Here is a 13,284-nt window from a genome sequence, read left to right as displayed (position 1 = left end):
TTGGAAGGCAGTAAGGCGAATCAAAGGGAAAGAATCAAATGCAATAGGGCATTTGAAAAACCAAGGACGAACTGTCACGTCCCCCAGAGAAATAGCTGACTGCCTTGCATCCTCAATAGCAGAAAAATCATCCACTGCACACTACACGCCAGAGTTCCAAAAAGTCAAAACCAGGGAGGAAAGACACCCCATTGATTTCAGGTCAGAGAACAATGAAGACTACAACAAACCGTTCTCGCTTGAGGAACTGAGGGAATCGCTGGACAAGTCACATGACACAGCGCCTGGAGAAGACGAAATCCATTACCAGTTCCTCAAGCACCTTCCCGAACCCTCATTGGCAGTCCTGCTAGGGGTTTATAACTGTGTGTGGCAAACAGGCGCTTTCCCAAACAGCTGGATGAAAGCCACAGTTATACCGATACCTAAACCGGGAAGAGACGGCTCTGACCCAGCTAACTATCGACCAATAGCACTAACAAGCTGCATCTGCAAAACCATGGAAAGAATGATTAACAGTAGGCTGGTCTGGTACCTGGAAAGGAATAAAGTGATCTCAAACTACCAGTGCGGATTCCGGCAGGGGCGGACAACAACTGACCACCTGGTAAGGCTGGAAGCTTATATTAGAAATGCATTACTCAGAAGAGAACATCTAGTAGCTGTATTCTTCGATATAGAAAAGGCCTATGACACAACCTGGAAACATGGCATTCTACGTGACCTGGCGCTTATGGGGCTTAAGGGACACCTCCCCCGTTTTGTGGAGGAATTCCTGAAAGATCGAAAATTTCAGGTTCGAGTGGGCAACTCCGCTTCTGACACTCATGACCAGGAAATGGGTGTACCCCAGGGCAGCATTCTGTCAGTCACCCTGTTCAACATTAAAATAAATAGCATCATAAATGCGCTGTCCCCTGGCATAGAGTGCTCTTTGTATGTTGATGACTTTGTCATTCTTACTTATGGGAAAAACATGAACACCTTAGAAAGGAAATTACAGTTATGTTTAAACAAAATTCAGGGTTGGGCAAACTATAATGGTTTCAAATTCTCAGACTCCAAAACAGTTAGTATGCATTTTTGTAATCTAAGGGGACTACACCCAGACCCTGAACTATTTATACACAAAAAGAAGATCCCTGTCGTGAAAACTACACAATTTTTAGGCCTCACCTTAGATTCCAAATTTAATTTTCTCCCCCACATTAAGGAACTTAAGAAGAAATGCCAAAAGTCATTAAACATACTAAGAGTACTCAGCCATACGGACTGGGGAGCTGACAGAGATACCTTGCTGCTGCTCTATCGGAGTCTAATTCGATCCAAGCTAGACTACGGATCCATAATATATGGAGCAGCAAGGAAGTCGTACCTAAAAATACTGGAACCAATACAAAATGCTGCCCTGCGTCTCTGTCTCGGCGCGTTTCGTACATCACCTATCCCAAGTCTCCATGTGGAGGCTGGAGAACTCCCCATGGATATAAGAATGAAAAAGCTTGCAATGCAATATATAGTCAAGCTAAAATCCAACCCCACGAACCCTGCTTTTGACTCCATATTTAACCCCACAGAGGTAGAATTATACAATCGAAGGCCTAACGTCATACAGCCGTTGGGCCTTCGAATGAGAGAACCCATCCAAAATTTAACCCCACCCATTGACCAAATCTCTAAAATAGAAACCCCTCAGAATCCTCCTTGGCTAATGAATAAACCCAAATTAAATTTATCCCTCCTTAATTTCAAAAAAGAAAATACAGACCCAAGCATACTACAAGTCCACTTTAGGGAACTGCAGGAGAGCTACGGAGATTGTGGCACCATCTACACAGACGGATCCAAAATGGAGGGAAAGGTCGCGTGTGCCTGCTCCTTTCGGAACAAAACAATCTCCCGTAGACTCCCCGATGGCTGCTCCATCTTTACGGCCGAATTGCACGCAATATTGCTTGCACTTATGGCCGTAAAAGCATCAGAAAGGAGTAAATTTATAATCTGCTCCGACTCCAAATCTGCATTGCAAGCTTTGGGGCGGATGAAGACTGACATCCCATTGGTACATAAGAGCCTGAAGCTGTTGGACCTAATAACAGCCGACCGTAGGGATGTCACCTTCATCTGGGTCCCCTCCCATGTTGGCATTGAGGGAAACGAAGCCGCAGACAGAGAAGCAAAGAGAGCCCTAAATCATGCGGTGTCAGGAACCCAAATTCCCTACTCGGACCTGAGACAAAGTATTGCCTCTGCCACCTATCGAGAGTGGCAGAACCGATGGGAGGCTGAGACTCACAGTAAACTCAGGCAGATTGTGGCGGATGACAAGGCGTGGTAGCACAACCATGTCCAGACTTAGGATTGGCCACACCTACATCACGCACTCTTTTGTACTGAAGAGAGAGGAGCCCCCACTTTGCGAGTACTGTGACTCTCGCCTCACCGTGGAACATATCCTCGTTGATTGCCCCAGATACCAGGATGTCAGGGCGAAATATTTTAGAGCCACTAATCTAAAAACACTATTTAATAATGTCGACCCTGGGAAGGTACTGGGCTTTATTCGGGAAGTGGGGCTATCTACGAAGATCTGATTTCTGAATTTGTGAACATGCACTATTTACATTAGATTTTTACCAAATATTTAAATTTTTACTACCTCTACTATTTTAACTGTGAATAGACCTTGATTTTAATTATATGACTGTATAGAATCTGGCCCTTCTTGTTTAGAGAGAGAGTAGTCCTTAAGGGACTGCAGGCACGACATGGCCTAAATTGTGCCGATGTGCCTCAAATCCAAAAATCAAATCAATCACGTTGTGTGTGTGTGTGGAGGCTGTACACAAACATTGGATCAACAGACACTCAACAGACTGTAAGACGTTGTGTGTGTGTGTGTGGAGGCTGTACACAAACATTGGATCAACAGACACTCAACAGACTGGAAGACGTTGTGTGTGTGTGGAGGCTGTACACAAACATTGGATCAACAGACACTCAACAGACTGGAAGACGTTGTGTGTGTGTGTGTGTAGGCTGTACACAAACATTGGATCAACAGACACTCAACAGACTGGAAGACGTTGTGTGTGTGTGTGTGTGGAGGCTGTACACAAACATTGGATCAACAGACACTCAACAGACTGGAAGACGTTGTGTGTGTGTTTGTGGAGGCTGTACACAAACATTGGATCAACAGACACTCAACAGACTGGAAGACGTCGTGTGTGTGTGTGGAGGCTGTACACAAACATTGGATCAACAGACACTCAACAGACTGGAAGACGTCGTGTGTGTGTGTGGAGGCTGTACACAAACATTGGATCAACAGACACTCAACAGACTGGAAGACGTTGTGTGTGTGTGTGGAGGCTGTACACAAACATTGGATCAACAGACACTCAACAGACTGGAAGACGTTGTGTGTGTGTGTGTGTGGAGGCTGTACACAAACATTGGATCAACAGACACTCAACAGACTGGAAGACGTTGTGTGTGTGTGTGGAGGCTGTACACAAACATTGGATCAACAGACACTCAACAGACTGGAAGACGTTGTGTCTGTGTGTGTGTGTGGAGGCTGTACACAAACATTGGATCAACAGACACTCAACAGACTGGAAGACGTTGTGCGTGTGTGTGTGTGTGGAGGCTGTACACAAACATTGGATCAACAGACACTCAACAGACTGTAAGACGTTGTGTGTGTGTGTGTGTGTGGAGGCTGTACACAAACATTGGATCAACAGACACTCAACAGACTGGAAGACGTTGTGTGTGTGTGTGGAGGCTGTACACAAACATTGGATCAACAGACACTCAACAGACTGGAAGACGTTGTGTGTGTGTGTGTGTGTGGAGGCTGTACACAAACATTGGATCAACAGACACTCAACAGACTGGAAGACGTGGTGTGTGTATGTGGAGGCTGTACACCAACATTGGATCAACAGGCACTCAACAGACTGTAAGACGTTGTGTGTGTGTGTGTGGAGGCTGTACACAAACATTGGATCAACAGACACTCAACAGATTGGAAGACGTTGTGTGTGTGTTTGTGGAGGCTGTACACAAACATTGGATCAACAGACACTCAACAGACTGGAAGACGTTGTGTGTGTGTGTGTGGAGGCTGTACACAAACATTGGATCAACAGACACTCAACAGACTGGAAGACGTTGTGTGTGTGTGTGTGTGGAGGCTGTACACAAACATTGGATCAACAGACACTCAACAGACTGGAAGACGTTGTGTGTGTGTGTGGAGGCTGTACACAAACATTGGATCAACAGACACTCAACAGACTGGAAGACGTTGTGTGTGTGTGGGGAGGCTGTACACAAACATTGGATCAACAGACACTCAACAGACTGGAAGACGTTGTGTGTGTGTGTGTGTGGAGGCTGTACACAAACATTGGATCAACAGACACTCAACAGACTGGAAGACGTTGTGTGTGTGTGTGGAGGCTGTACACAAACATTGGATCAACAGACACTCAACAGACTGGAAGACGTTCAACATGTGGACATTTCGAAACAGACACAGCTACAAAGTGTGGTAAAACTTGTTGACCTGGTACCGAACCGAAACGTCTATCTAATACTTTGTAACTCGGTAACATTGGGAAATTTGCTTGATGTTGCCTTTGTTGAACACTTGCCTATTTTAAGCCACACACAGTTTTGTTTTAGAAAGGGGTGACCATCAACGTTAAAAGTTTCAAATCTCATTGAAAGAGATCAGCGAAAGATCAACTGTTTTTAAATATATTTTTAATAAGCTTGTTTTAGTAAACTACCCCTAAAAAAAGAGTTGAACAAAGATTAGCAGAAATCATGACAAACATTTTGACTTAAGTAAACTTATTTAAAACCAAGGACTTGAGTAAATCCAATGTGTTGGTTTGAGGTAAGTCTACTCTTTCTGTGGCCTTCAATTATGTTATAAAACTTTTAAACAAGTTAAATAATTTAAACAATACTTTTTAAAAACGTCGCTTAGCTTGAGTGAAATTGCATCCATTATTTTGAATCAATCTATATGTCAGTCATTTGCGAGAATACTTCCGTCCTGCATTTTTAAAATATTAAACTATGTTACAAAGGACAGTTTGTGTGGAAACACAAACTCAAAATCTGCCCCCCATAGTGATCCACCTAGAGTCTTCACCAGGATTCGAACACGGGACTTCCAGTTCCAAGTGCTTTACCCCTCAGCCACAGCATCTCCATATATTCATTTAGCGTACACTAGATCTAGAACTAGATATAGAATCTTGATATAGAATCGACTATATCTAGACTAGAATTTATGTAAGTTTACACGTTTAATCTTAAAATTACTGTTATGATCATGAACAGTAGGCCTTTTGTTACCGGGTAATGGTGCACTATGCTGTTCGTATCCGATACTATTGTTTACATAATAAATAAATCAGCACCCCTAAGCTGTCAGAAGATAAGTTATTGCCTTTTATAATTAAAATTTTGTTCAAATGATCAATACATTTATAATATATATTATAAATATATCTAGACCTGGGCTCTGTTTAGTCTTATTTAGACTGTCAAGTGTAGGCCCCTATATTGTGGGTATGTCAAAACTGCTCGCTATAAAAGTAGTTTGTTATTTTTAAAACTTATAACTAAAACAAAGTTCGTATCAGTATTCTATTCAATGAGTTAGTTAATATATGGAAAATATATTTTGTAATGATCCATTGACACTTTTACCATTGTGACCTTAAATGCAAATTTTTTTGTACCAATGCGCGAATCTATGAATGAAGCTTGAGTTATTAATGAAGAAGTCTATGACCTTTTTTAGTAAAAAGTTACCCCCCTGAAGCTTTTCATTGAAAAGTGATATAATTTTTTGAAAAATCTGCTTGCATAAGTGATTTAAAAAATTAGATAGTTCACTTTCGGAAAAGAAAAACGTAGCCTTTGCATTAGAACTTTGTTCTAAAATATCATGATTTCCAGTTTCCATTTTCTCTTCTAGTTTCTGAGATTTAAACGGGACAGACGGACAGACAGGCCACACAAAAACTTATATCGTCTTTCCCCCTTTCGGGGGCCGCTAAAAATACTTTTTTTAAAAAAAGCTTATTTTAAAGGAAGAACCACAAACATGCAACTATATCACTCAAGAATGTAGAAGTTATTTCCCTTTTTCGATATCAAACGAAATAATAAATTAGCGATAATAAATTGACTAATTGGTCAATGTTTTAATTGATTTGTGTTTTGTTAGGCACTATAAATAATTTAATAACTAAAATTTGTATCGAACGGCCTAATTTTCTTCAATATCCTACCACTGTTTATAATAGGGTACGTTTTCCAAATAAAGCAAAAGCAATTAATTACAAATAAATAATTAGTTAATTTTTTTAAAATTTTTTTTTATTAATTCATATTTTATCATTGACGATGAATAATTGTGCAAAGTTTCCATGGGAGATGAGAGAAATAACATGTCAAAGATTTTTGGACCAGACAGACAGACAGACAGACCGAGTAAGTTGATATGAGCGAGGTAAAAATTTTACGTCAGACCTGTGACGCTGTTGGTCTCCACTGACCACAGTTTGCCACGTCACAGGTCAGTATTCAGGGCTACTATGACGCTTGGTATCGGTTATAGGCTGTTCCCCATCCAAAAAAAAACTTAAAACCAGGTCAACAGAAATACAGTTCGGATACGTCGCGCTGTGTGTCATTGTCATGCAGTGCTGCAGTTAGACTTGGAAAGGCCCTAGGCTTTTTGTGATATAGAACAATTTTGGGGACTCCTATGAAGTACTGATACTATATATGTCAGTACTAAATATTTCTTGGGGGCCCTAGGCTATAGCTTGTGTTGCCTTTAGGTAAATTCCAGACCTGTCGTCATGTCCTGATAATTAAGTTTAGATGTTGTTGTTTTTTAATACAGTTGCACTACTTTAACCCTTCATGTTTATCAATAAACTTTTTAAAAAATAATCTCTCTCTCTCTCTCTCTCAACCTTAAATTGTAATTATCCCCCTTTTTTGCACGATTGCTAAATATAGTCTTAATTTTGTATTTATCGTCCTTAAACTGGCACTTACATTTTTCGGACTGACTTGTCCTTTAGATGAAAACCTGAATTTATGCTTACCTATAATCGCTATAATCTTAGAGGACTATTTTATGCATGTCTCGTCTTCACCGCCGGCTACAGTAACTAAGGTCACCATTGTGTCTGTAAACGCTACTATTAATGACTTTAGCTTGTACTAGTTTGTCTGCATTGCTAACCATTTCAAATGTTATTGTCTTGGGTTGTTAATGGGATTTAGCTTCCATTGTATTAAATGGCATTGTCTTCTATTCCGAAGATTAAGGATCAGTGCAGAGCTTCACATGACTACGCAAACCCAGTTGCGATCTGTATATTTTTCCGCATCTCGTGCAGACAAAGCCATTGACTATAAAAAAAACTCCTAAACGGCATGCGTTTCGAGTAGCGTCTGATAACTAAGTCCAGCACCTGGCCTGCTTCTAGATACGGCCGCGAAACTGCTCTTACTAACGGGTGAAGGCGGAAACCTGGAGCCACAAAACTGGGTGCTTCGGACAGATGAAGCTCGTCACCTTAGTAAGGCAATTCATCTAGGAGAGAGTTACTCTGATTCAAACCGAACCTGCCTTGCGATACTAAGGCTTCAGGAAGTGAAGCTCCTTAGGCTTTGGGAGTATCAACTATGACATTCCCTCCGGCAGCCTATGCAACTGAGCTGGTGCCAAAAGTAATGCGAAGCATTCTTTTGGATCACATCAACAAGGTCAATAGAAGGACCATGACGCATTGTTCACACATGATAACGTTATCTAAGGTCCAGGAGAGGAAACTCTGGTGCTTCTGCAAAGCGGCTAAAATTACCAGTGTCTTCCGAGACAGAATGAGTCTTTTTACATGTATTAGACCCAGTGTCAGTGGTATGTATGTTGCGCCTGAATCTATTGCTGTTTTGTTGTTATCATCTGATAAATGCTGATAAATGCTTTAGTTATTATTGTTATTTAATAGTTGCAATGACAGTCATATCATGCGAGTGGAATGTCATTAGCATGTATTTAAGGAGTGAATATTGTTGCCGATGTTTACCTGGTCGTGTGGTATGTGTTCTGGTCGTGTGGTATGTGTTCTGGTCGTTGATCTCGATGGTCCTGGTTTCACCATCCTACGGTAGATTTGGTCTACACATTACTCTAGATAGTCTAGTATGAAATAATCTTCATCTGAAATATGAAAAACAAACTAAGAGTTACATTCCTTTGTTCATTTATACTCAGGGAATGAATATGAACAATATATAAATCTGCAAAATCAAATGTTTAAATTAGTTGTATCGTAGGGGAGTTGGTTTTCTTGAGAGGCTAAAATTTCTTGGAGTGAAAAATGATTTGTGCATTTCCTGTCACCTTGTCCTTTTTTATATTAAACTTTCTTGGAAAACTGGAGTTATTTGTAGCTTTGTTGTTACAAGTATTGTTGTATGTAGCCAAAGGTCTAGTGTTTCTAGATACACTTACTGAGCTATGTAAGCATACTGATTTATAGATCTTGTTACTGCTTCAGAGCCATTTGTAGAGTTGCTGGCCTTCAAGTAACATCTATTTTAATAACCTATCTTTCCTATGGGCTGGATGGGGGCTAAATTACTGAGTTGTAAAAAAAAAGTTCTCTTTTTAAACCTTGCGATGTATGTGGGCTAATGACGCAAATCCAACGGTTAACAAGGGTATAATGGGGTCAACACAACGACCAAATGCCTTTCTTAACTACCTCTCTGATGTGTTTCAGGATTTAGAAAATCCCAATATATTTTCAGCATTCGAACTCATGGCCCCAACGATTCAGAATTGGAGAGCTCTATTACTCGGACATCACGCCCCGAATTACTGAAAGGTTCTTTAAAAGCATAGTCTTGACAAAATACCGCGATAGTTGAATGTCACAACAATTGAATGTCAATAAGTCACCACTCGCTGACCTCTCCTCCATAGGCGTCTACCACGACGTTTTCAAGGGCAGATTCAATGTAATTGATTGAACGCTACAAAACTAGAATGCTCTAACAATGTAATGACTGTGTTGGGCTATATAATCTCTGCTCTAATTATAGATGATCGCTTCCCTCCCTTAGACACCAGGTTCAATACCTGCTTGAGCAGCGCACTCTGGTGTGGATCATGGTGTGAGTGGCTGAAAGCTGATAATAATGTTTAATTGCTGTCATTGGCAGCACGATTTAAAATCTCTGGTTGACATACAATACATTAAATACGTTTTAAACAAACATTGGACTTAGAGCGATGCCAAAACGTTAAATATAGCATCTTGGCCAATTAAATCTCGGACCATGACCAGAAGTATGGGGTAGCCTCGCTACGTGGAATAGATAGCCTATCTGTACGACGTGGTAACGAGCTATTGGTCTAAACTGCCCACAGCTACATCGCGAAATTTAGAAACTCGAGTTTTGAAGTTTAAATCAGAAAGTTAATGATACGGTACTGATAAAAAAAACTTTATGCCGTTACTTAGTTCGTCCATCGTGGTTCGATGATGACCACTTTTGTCATCCAGGGGGCAGAGGGCTTTGCACTGGGGTTTTGGTGCCTCCTCATGTGGCAGGTGAGACCTATGTGAGCCCGGAATGTTCGGCTGCACCAGCTGGATCTAGTGTCATTGGCCTTGCTTTTCTTATATGGCGCTTTTCTTCTGCCAGCGCTGTTCTCTTTTCCTCAGCAACCTGTGCGCTAGTTTTCACAGCGCTACACCATGATGCTCTGTCATGTGCTTCTGTCTCCCAGGTGGCTGGGTTTATGCCTTATCGCCTTCGGAGAAGCTTTGAGGGTGTTCCTTAGGCGTTTTCTTTGTACACCTTGTGAGCACTTTCCTTCCCTTAATTGGTCGTACAGGAGTCGTTTAGGGATACGCAGGTCTTCCATTCTGCAGACGTGCCCTGTCCATCGTAATTGGGACTGCATCAGAATTGCGTGGATACTTTGCAGACCCGCTCTTTGAAGGACTTCAGTATCTGGTATAAATTTTCTTGCCATTTGACATTCAGTATTTTTCTTAGGTCATGTGGAAGTGGTTCAGTTTCTGAGACATGCCGTAAGTTAGTAATGACAGCTTCATCATTTCCTCCACAAAGAATCTCTCCTTTCAGTGGCTAATTGAGCCTGATTCATGTCCACTTAATTGGTCAGAAATCCAATTACCTTATTAATTAAAAATTATCCTACCTTACGATTCTCAGTCATGTCTTGAATCACGTAGTTCTAACTGATTGTATGTTGTATAAGAGTAATGGACATATACGCAATTTGTTTCAATTTATCAGAATGGTTAATGATTTTGCCTGTAATCATTATTTAACAAAATAACAGCATTATCTCAAAGTAACAAACTATCGCACGCATTGTTAGTGTAGCAGCGTCCGGCCAGGTCTGGAAACTTTGAACTGTCACGACTAATTGGCTAGGTCACGGTGGAAAGTTGAGTTGCAAACGTTCCCAAGTTGGCTTGATTTAACGTAAAGAAGAGAGACTCACGATAAAATGGCAGCAGTTGGTAGCTCGGTTTAATTGACGTCATATAAAACGAAGATGGACGAATGTTTCCACTGAGGAAACAAAATGAGTTCACATGATGATGTCTGTACGTGAGACTCAGTGACAACTGTCTAGTTTCTTATAATGCAGCTCTCTATCTTCTCTCTATGTTTCACTCACTCGTTTTTATTCTTCTAGACTCTCTCTCTCTCTCCCCCCCCCTTTTTTTTCTAATCATTGAGACCCTCTTCTCCCTTTTTCAAATCGTTTGTTTGTCTCTCTATCCAGTCTCTCTATCCAGTCTCTCTATCCAGTCTCTCTATCGTGTCTCTCTATCCAGTCTCTTTATCCAGTCTCTCTATCCAGTCTCTCTATCGTGTCTCTCTATCCAGTCTCTCTATCCAGTCTCTCTATCCAGTCTCTCTATCCAGTCTCTCTATCCAGTCTCTCTATCGTGTCTCTCTATCCAGTCTCTCTATCCAGTCTCTCTATCCAGTCTCTCTATCCAGTCTCTCTATCCAGTCTCTCTATCCAGTCCTCTATCCAGACTCTCTATCGTGTCTCTCTATCCAGTCTCTCTATGCAGTCTCTCTATGCAGTCTCTCTATCCAGTCTCTCTATCCAGTCCTCTATCCAGTCTATCTATCCAGTCTCTCTATCGTGTCTCTCTATCCAGTCTCTCTATCCAGTCTCTCTATCCAGTCTCTCTATCCAGTCTCTCTATCCAGCCTCTCTATCCAGTCTCTCTATCGTGTCTCTCTATCCAGTCTCTCTATCGTGTCTCTCTATCGTGTCTCTCTATCCAGTCTCTCTATCCAGTCTCTCTATCCAGTCTCTCTATCGTGTCTCTCTATCCTGCAATAGTTATTCTTTACTTAGCTACTACTTGTGCTGAATGTGTCTCTCTATCCTGCAATAGTTATTCTTTACTTAGCTACTACTTGTGCTAAATGTGTCTCTCCATTGTTCTATTTCTTTCTCTCCCCCCCCCCCAGTTCCTTTCTTTATAGCTTTTTCTTTCTTTTTTTCCTTCCCACTCTTTCTCTCTTTATCTCTCTGTTTCTCATTCTTTTTTTTTTATTTACCCCTTGTCACAGATCACATTATAGAAATGTGTGTACATTTCTTATTTGAAAGAAATATAAGCCCTCGACATGAGTCTCGGGATTTAATCCTCAAATTTAGACACTTGACATTCAAGTCAGGATTTACCCAAGGGACGTAATTAGTATGTTTGAAATCTATTGGTTGATTTGAATTTAAACAAAGACATTTTTGAAAAGAGTTAGCGCCAGAGAATTGGCGGTAGTAAGAAGGTAAAGTCAGTCGATAAAATAATGTTCTTGTAGACAGTCACGTTTCTAGGAGCTCTGTTTGAAAAGCCTTTGTAATATGTTTCATGCTCATTGATTTGTAATTTGTACATAAACTGTACTTACGTTGTATTTAAATAAAGTTCCAGAGTTTTGTCTTATCAAAGAATCGTCAATTGTGATTCTAGATCGTCATTTTTTGTTAACTATTGAATTCAAGTAAAATCCCCGGCATAACAACACATCATACCATCCAAATGTTGTTACATCTGGCACTCTCCGACTAATAAAAGTTCATGGACAACTTTTAACGAAATTTATTCAAGATCTAGGACCAATTTCTAAAACTCTTCAAAGGAACTTCATTCTTATTTAACGGAGGACAGAATTTCTGTGTTTAACAGGTCAGTTGGTTATCGATAATTCTTTTATAAAGATTTTCGTTAGAGTTACGTCTAACTCACTAAATCTTATTATATGTAATTGGCAAAAGGAATAAGACCAATATACATAATAACTGGCAATATAAAAGACCAGTAAAGCAAATAACTGGCAATATAAAAGACCAGCCTATCCAAACAAGTCAGTCAAACCATCTGTTGAAGAAAATTTTGTCTGCTTTGCTCAAGACAAAAATGCAAGATATAAGTCAGATGACAAAGTCAAATGCAACAAATGTCATAAACTAGGGCATTTCACGTCTCAATGCCGCAGCAGAACCACAGAATGTTCATTTTGCCATAAAAAGGGTCACCAAAATCATGAATGTTGGAAAAAACAGGCAGTCTCCAGAAATCAAAATTTTGATAGACCCACATCACCAACTCAAAGATTCAGCAATAGAGAGCAATACAATCTCAACAAAACACCTGGAAATAATAAACCAGATAACAAACCTCGCTACAGAAGTCATTCACAGGACTCCAGACCACAATGTATGCCAAACAGAAGCTCATATAACAGAAGCTATTACAATGAGCATTCAACTATGACAGTCATTGCAAAATCCAATGGTCTCAAATTTTATCCAGGCTTTGTAGGAGACAAGAAGGTGGAAGTTCTTCGTGACACCGGAAGCACGTCCACATTAGTACATGAACGCTTCGTACACGCAAACCGTTTCACAGGCAACCACGTCCAAGCCACTGCATTCAACGGAACTGTCAGCAAGTTACCTGAAGCCATCATTTATGTTACTACACCATTCTTCAGTGGTCAAACAAAAGCATTAGTAACACCCAATCTACCAGTGGACCTAATCATTGGAAACATAGAGGGAGTTAAAGAATGCACTCCTCAAGAACTTACTGAATGGACAAATGCCATACAGCAAGGTCAAAAATGTTTGGCAGTAATGACAAGATCCAT

Source organism: Biomphalaria glabrata, chromosome 1 (assembly GCF_947242115.1).
Source record: "Biomphalaria glabrata chromosome 1, xgBioGlab47.1, whole genome shotgun sequence".
Classification (NCBI taxonomy): Eukaryota; Metazoa; Mollusca; class Gastropoda; family Planorbidae; genus Biomphalaria; species Biomphalaria glabrata.
The sequence above is the reverse complement of the archived record's forward strand: the minus strand, read 5'-3'. Positions refer to the sequence as shown.